The sequence below is a fragment of the Chlamydotis macqueenii genome, chromosome 2, assembly GCF_036417535.1.
Source record: "Chlamydotis macqueenii isolate bChlMac1 chromosome 2, bChlMac1.mat, whole genome shotgun sequence".
Taxonomy (NCBI): Eukaryota; Metazoa; Chordata; class Aves; order Otidiformes; family Otididae; genus Chlamydotis; species Chlamydotis macqueenii.
This window is the reverse complement of record NC_141557.1, coordinates 142,345,737-142,352,291: the sequence shown is the minus strand read 5'-3', so window position 1 is coordinate 142,352,291 and position 6,555 is coordinate 142,345,737.

The window sequence follows — 6,555 nt, the reverse complement described above, 5'->3', positions numbered from 1 at the left end:
TTACCCACATGAAAAGTAGGCAGACTTATTTTTAAATACCCGCATTACAAATTCCATCAAGAATAATCTTTTAATGGCTGAATTATTAACATTAAGTTTTCAGTGAAAATTATTATAAAACTTTGCAATAGACACATTTTCTCATTATTATTGCATGCTGTTTCCTCAAAATGTGGCAATATATGCCAACATTAACAAATGCAAGTCATTATCTATGTTATTTCTGGAACAAGAATAGGATAAGATTTTTTTTTTTTGAGTGATCCATAGCTCCAAGCTATCAGACAGAAACTTGGCATTAACCTCTATAAATAAACAGAGTAGTTAGTAAATGATACTATAAAATAAGTACTTAACAGAAGAATAGGAAGCATTTCTAACCTGCATGATGACAACATGCTTGTAAAACTGCAGGAGAGGATTCTGAGAACAAGGACCTATGATCTGCTGCTTAAAATCCACTACCTAATGTGGTTGGTTTTATTATAATATTTAGCATTTACTTAATTAAGATCAGTGAGGTAGAAAGCAGGCCTGTAGGCAATCTATAACTCTTCACTAGAAAACAAAATAAGAAAAAAGAATTAATACAAATTAAGTAATTGGGATATTAGCGCCCTCAGAATAAACACACAGTGACAATGAGCTGCAACACAGTCTTTAAGCGAGCTGTCAGTGAGAAATCCAAGCCAGGGTGCAGTCATTATAAATGATATCATGGAGAATACTGTAAAGAATAACATTTAAAACTCAAGCTGCTACGATATGAGTGGGTATATGGTAGATTAAACAGATATGTTCACTAATATTTTTATAAATGTACTTGCTTGTAACATTGCTCCATCTGGCCTGACAGGGATATTTTTATGAAGAATCAAAAACCTAAAAGAAATACTACACACATTTTTTTATGGCTTGAGAAATTTTTTTGTTGAAGTTTCATTTAGAGGAACACACAGACACCTGTATTTGAGTCTTTTTGACCTCAGTTGTTTTCTGTTGTATTTTTTGAAAAATAAGTCTCACTTTAAATCATTGCATAGAAATCCCATTCTACAACCCAAATTTATGTCAAAGACAACTTTGGATCAGCTCTCGACGTAGGCCTGTATTCAGCTTTGAATATCTGGATGACTCATTTTTGTTCAGGAAAACTCTTAGGCACAGGCTAAACACAGACTGACTGGAGCGTCCGCTGGGGTGCACGGAGCTATTTGCAGATAATAACTAGGCTGCAGAGCAGCAGGGCTGTCCTTAGGCCTGACCTTTTATCAGCTGTGGAAAGTGGTTGCTCTTTTAGATTTGGCGAGTGAAAATGAGAACACACGAGATGGGTTATGAAAGGAGCTGCCACTCTCGACAATCCTGGTGATGAAAGTAACACTACCCAGGGCTAGAAGAGTCCCACAGGGCTTACATGACCCAGAGCATGTGTGCCGCACAAGGCAGCTACGGGGAGTCCCCAGCTGGGGAATGCACGCTTGCTGCGCGGGAGCCGCAGCCAAAAAGCCCATGCAGGCTGCTGTCAGAAGCCATCCAAGGATTCCGTCCTGTGAAAGCCCTCTCATTTGTGAGCTGAGGTTTCCATGCCGTGTTCCCTCATGGCGACGAGTGTTTCCAAAACAAACGTGGTGAAAGGATTTTTGCTTTTCATTCTGGTGCAGTGACTCTCAACACCTCTGAGCATTTCTGAGCGAAATATAGCTTTTATTTGAATTCAGATTAGCCACTCATTTTCGTTCTATTTATTTATTTTGATCTGGTGATAAAGTTGCTAAAATAAAGATTCTATAAAATTTGCAGGAGTAAATGCCTAAAAATGGAAAGCTGTATTTTCTAAAGCTTGAGAATATCTGTATATGAAAAGATAAGAAAGAGTAATATTGCTATACATATAACCTGGTTGTCAAGTTGCATAGGATTGAAATATCTGAAAAATAAGAAATACAATGGGGTAAGGTCATGATGTTCTGTGTAACACAGGGAAACTGCTGTGTAAGACTGCATCCTCCAGCCTCCATCGGTTTGGCTGACAGGAGGATGAGAGAAAAAATATTGTTTTCCCAAAGTTATTCAAAGAAAGTGGAGAGAAAATAAATTTGTATTACTTTGTTATTTACTTTTATTTTTCCTGGAGATGGCTTTTTGAAAGCATTTTAGTAAAAGATACCTATCAAAGCACATTGCATTTTAATCTTTCTTGATGTTGCCTGGGAGACAAAAGCCTTAAGATTGCAATTTAAGTCTTTGAAAAAAAGATGTTTGCAAACCAGAGCAGAAGTGGTATATTTTCTTCAGCCAAGCTTTGTGAAGGAGACAGAATGTCTCTTCCCTAGCTGCTTCTCTGTTTTAAACTGCCTCCCTAGCTTTCAGCTTCAGATCAAGGACTTGAGGAAGATAATGAATTTGAGTTTTCCGAAAATTTTAAAATTCCTATATTGCTCCAATTGAAGTTGAAGTCTCCATTTATATGTATTTATGCATATTAGCATTTAATTATTCGGTACAATGTGGGCAGCATCAGGACAGGTGCAGAAAGACTTAAACCAGCGTGCCTAAAAAGCTTTGGGGCAGGCTGTACTCTGACAGAATTGAAATCCGTGTCCAAAGCCTTGTTCCAAATCAAGCAGAGGGTAGTTATGAAAAGCATTTGCGATCCCGAGCTCTCACTCCACCCGGACAGTGGTGACCGCTACCTCGCCTGCTCAGTGCAGGGCAGAGAGTCCTGGAGTAACCTAGTGAGGCAGGACTCGGAGACGAGATATTTGGAAGAGCGCCTGATTTATGGAAGGGAGCACCAGGAAGCTTGGTGTTGTCATGTACCTGTGTTTCGGAGCCTCTGATTTAGAGCTCTGTTGTAGAGATAAGCTGACATGGGCTTCTTGTTGGCCTCTAGCTCCAGGCTTGGATTGATCAGAAGGGGCTGGGAAGGCTGTAGCCCTGTATGGTCAGCAATGCCCGGGGACACGTTCAGCCCCGTAGCTGCACAGCATTTCCATCCACATGCTGCTGCATTAGGCTTTGTGTTAGTCCCACTCTCAAATAACGCAAAGTCAGGCCATGTCCTCTTTGGCCAGCACACCTGCGTCCACGGCAGAGCTCACCTGGCCTGGCTATGCCAGCAGAACTTGCAGAGTGCACAGTATTTCAGATAGTTACAAATTTGTCCAGCGGCAGAAATCTCGGAGCCTAGAGGGGGTCTGTCAGCAGAACGGTTGGATGCTTTGGGAGCTGTGTGAGCAGCCAGGAATAAGCTCGGTGGACACCAGTGATGCCAGATATCGCTCCACTGGAGTTGTGAATCTTCACTGAATTAAAAGTTAGTTTAGGTTGTTTCAGTATCATAGAATAGTATTTAAATTAATTATATGTCTGTCTATTCTGTAAAATGGAAGCAATGTGTAATCACAGCAGTAATATTAATAATGGATTGGTAATTTACATTTTATGAAAGATTGTGAAGATACGAGTGACAATAAAGTAGTTACAACTTGGCACCTGGCTCTGCCAGCACTCATTTAACTAATCAGGGCATCCCTTGTGCCTCTGTAGATAGTACCTTTAAACACAGAAGTTGCTGGCTGGAGTAGAGATAATAAAGCAGTGGTTTTGACAGGAAAAACAAAAGCCATGTCTCACTCCTATATAACTGACCTAGAGAATTTCCTTCAAAAAAAAAATCTCTTAAAACCCCCCAATTTGAATAACTTACTGTATTATCTTAAATTCTCAGTTTCTTCTCATTCAAATCCTTTGGTTATAATCCTGGCCAAATGTTTCCCATTACAGTATGATATTAGAAAAGGTTCTAGGGCATAGTTTAATAAGACACTATTTGACATCAGAGCCAGCTTACAAAGTCATCGTCTCCCTTCTGTGTCCTTGCCTGCTGGTCCCTACCTCGCATCACCTCCCCTTCTGCCTGGTGCTGCACCAGCACAAGCAGTCTGTGGCCACACAGCGGACTCATGTGGCTGGAAAATAAGCTTTTTCCACCCCCTTCCCTTATTTTTTTCAGTTGAATCGGTTGTTTAAGCTGATCTACTCAGTGGCTGTAAATGTGCCAGTGCTTGGAAGGAGGGAGCTGCTGTGAGAGCGAGAGACTCAGAAGAGCGCTGAGCTGTACAGCTGATTCATGCAGCACTTCCACGGAATCATGTCCTTGCATAAATAAAATTATGTTTGTGTTTATGGTTTATATGGTATTATGTGTTTCTTATGCTAACTCCAACAAAAATATCTGCCAAATACAAAACTCACAAATCACAAAGATTTTATCTTTACTTAAAATTTCTGATAGAGGGCAATGTTAGTACAGCTCATCTTGTGCTTCCTAGTTCTGCCCGCATTTCTCACAGTTGATAAAAGATGGTATGTCTGGCTCTTCACAGCGTGCAGCAAAGCTAATATTTCACTCGAGGATCCCGGGAGCTGAAGTCTCATTTTGCCTAACATACCTCCAAGGCAACCACAGGGACTGTGTGACACCTCATATCACCGCCTGTTTATTTTTAATTTGCCAAAAGGGCAGTGATTTACCTACTGAGAAATTTAGATATTTAAGTATATTCCCCAAGTGACAGTGGAAAGTCTTCCTCCTCTTCTCACAGTTTTTGTTTGTTTGTTTGTTTTTTAACTAATGGGCAAATGGACTAAAAAAGTGCTAAAATCCAGGCAGTATGTTGGAAATGCTCAAAATAGACAACACAGCAAGAATGAGTAAAATCAGTTAAAACTAGCCAAGCCCCTGTCCAAAGCACAACTAAAGCTTCATTTGGCTTGATGACCTGTGGCTTCTTTTGCTCATGTTTGTATTATTTAGGATTTCTTGGTCCTCTTCAGTAGAAGAAGCAACCTGAAGGAAAAGACTCTGTAAAGGCTGATCTCAGGGTGATGTGAGGGAGCAAGTTGGATCTTCAGTGAAAATTAAAATTCCTATTGTCTAATGTTTTATGGGTGTTGGAAATGATATTTCCAGCCCTGGTAAAAGCAGGAAGCATCCAAACTTTTTAAAGGTTTGTTAGCAGTGTTATGGTCTCCAAAGATTTAGCTAAGAGTCCTCCATCTCACATTTGCTTTCTCGCAGGATGTTTTTTGTGCCTTGGCTGTCACTGGGAAGGAGAGTTCAGAGGGTTTATTCACAAAAATTGAAAAAGAAAGCTCTATTTTTCCAATCTTACAGAAGCTGCAGGTGAATGCAGCAGTTGTTATGTTGCCCATTAATGAAAGTGCTGAAAAAACCCAGGATTTTAAGCAGATGTTCAAATGAAAATGCTGCTTGGTCTGCTGGCTTTTCTTAAGTACATGTGTGGTCTTCATCAGTATAACATTCAAATTCTGGGGGTTTTCGCATGGCTGTTGAGGTTCTTCTAACTTAGGAACAAGGTTAAGGTGACAAATGTACTCTGAAATGGGCAGTAGTTAGGTCTTAGACATGGAAACAAAGCCTGGTTCTGAAAATGGTGGTTGAGTCTAGGAGAAGGCTGTGGGCTTTTCTGTGTTTGAAGAAATATAAAGTTAAATCTTGCGACTAACTCATCTGCAAATCTTCCACTGAATGTCTAGAAGATGATTACACCCTGGGGATACAATTTAAGCATATTAAAATTGCCATATGTGTATGTGCAGGAGGTGAATTTTAACAGCAAGATCTGGATAAACAGATGTTCGTACCATCCAACCTGCTAATGGTTGCAAGCCATGTCATCTCAGATCTGTTTTTTTTACTGCTGTATAGCACTATATTGATTTTTCCTACGAAAAGAAGACCCAAAACACAGCCAGACTACTTGTTTAGCACTGTGTATTAGCCAAGGGGAGGTAAAAACGATTGTTTTAAAGGTGAGCTACTGTGTATTCACAGCAGAGTTTTGGAGTCCAGACAGGGTGTTTGTTTCTGGTAAAACATTGCTCGTTGGAAAGATGCTCATTCCTTTACTGGAATGAAATGACCTCACAGGAGGCACTGGAGTTTATTGTAGCGCTTACTCCTTATTTAAGAGTGATCACCCAGCAGTGGCATTTTTGATATTTTATCTCTGAGTCTATTGCAAAAGTCTATTCCAAAGTTCAGACAAGGAGTACATTTCATTCTTTCTCACAGCTGGAACGCAGAATATATATATATAGTGTATGTATACATTGTATATATATATACACACACATATATATAGTGTGTATGTATATAGTAAACATCTTTCAGTTCATTCCATCACCATCCTTTGCATAATTTTACACTTCGTTTATTCTGCAGCTGAAAATATTCAAGGTCTTTTTTACTGGGCGCTTCTAGACTTAGGTTAAATAACGTACTAGATTCTTCCATGTCAAACTCCGTTGAATCACATTTATTCTGCTTTGGTGAAATAGTAACTGGATTGACCGTGTTTCAATTAAACAATGAAGGTAGACATGAACTTGCACTGAATTCCCTGGATTTGGAAAATACAATATGAAACACGACCTTCGTGAGATAAGGCATGCACTGAGAACAAGAGAGATAGCTAGGAGAACTGTTGACGCTTGTTACGTGAATTTGAGGCAGCTGTAAGATAA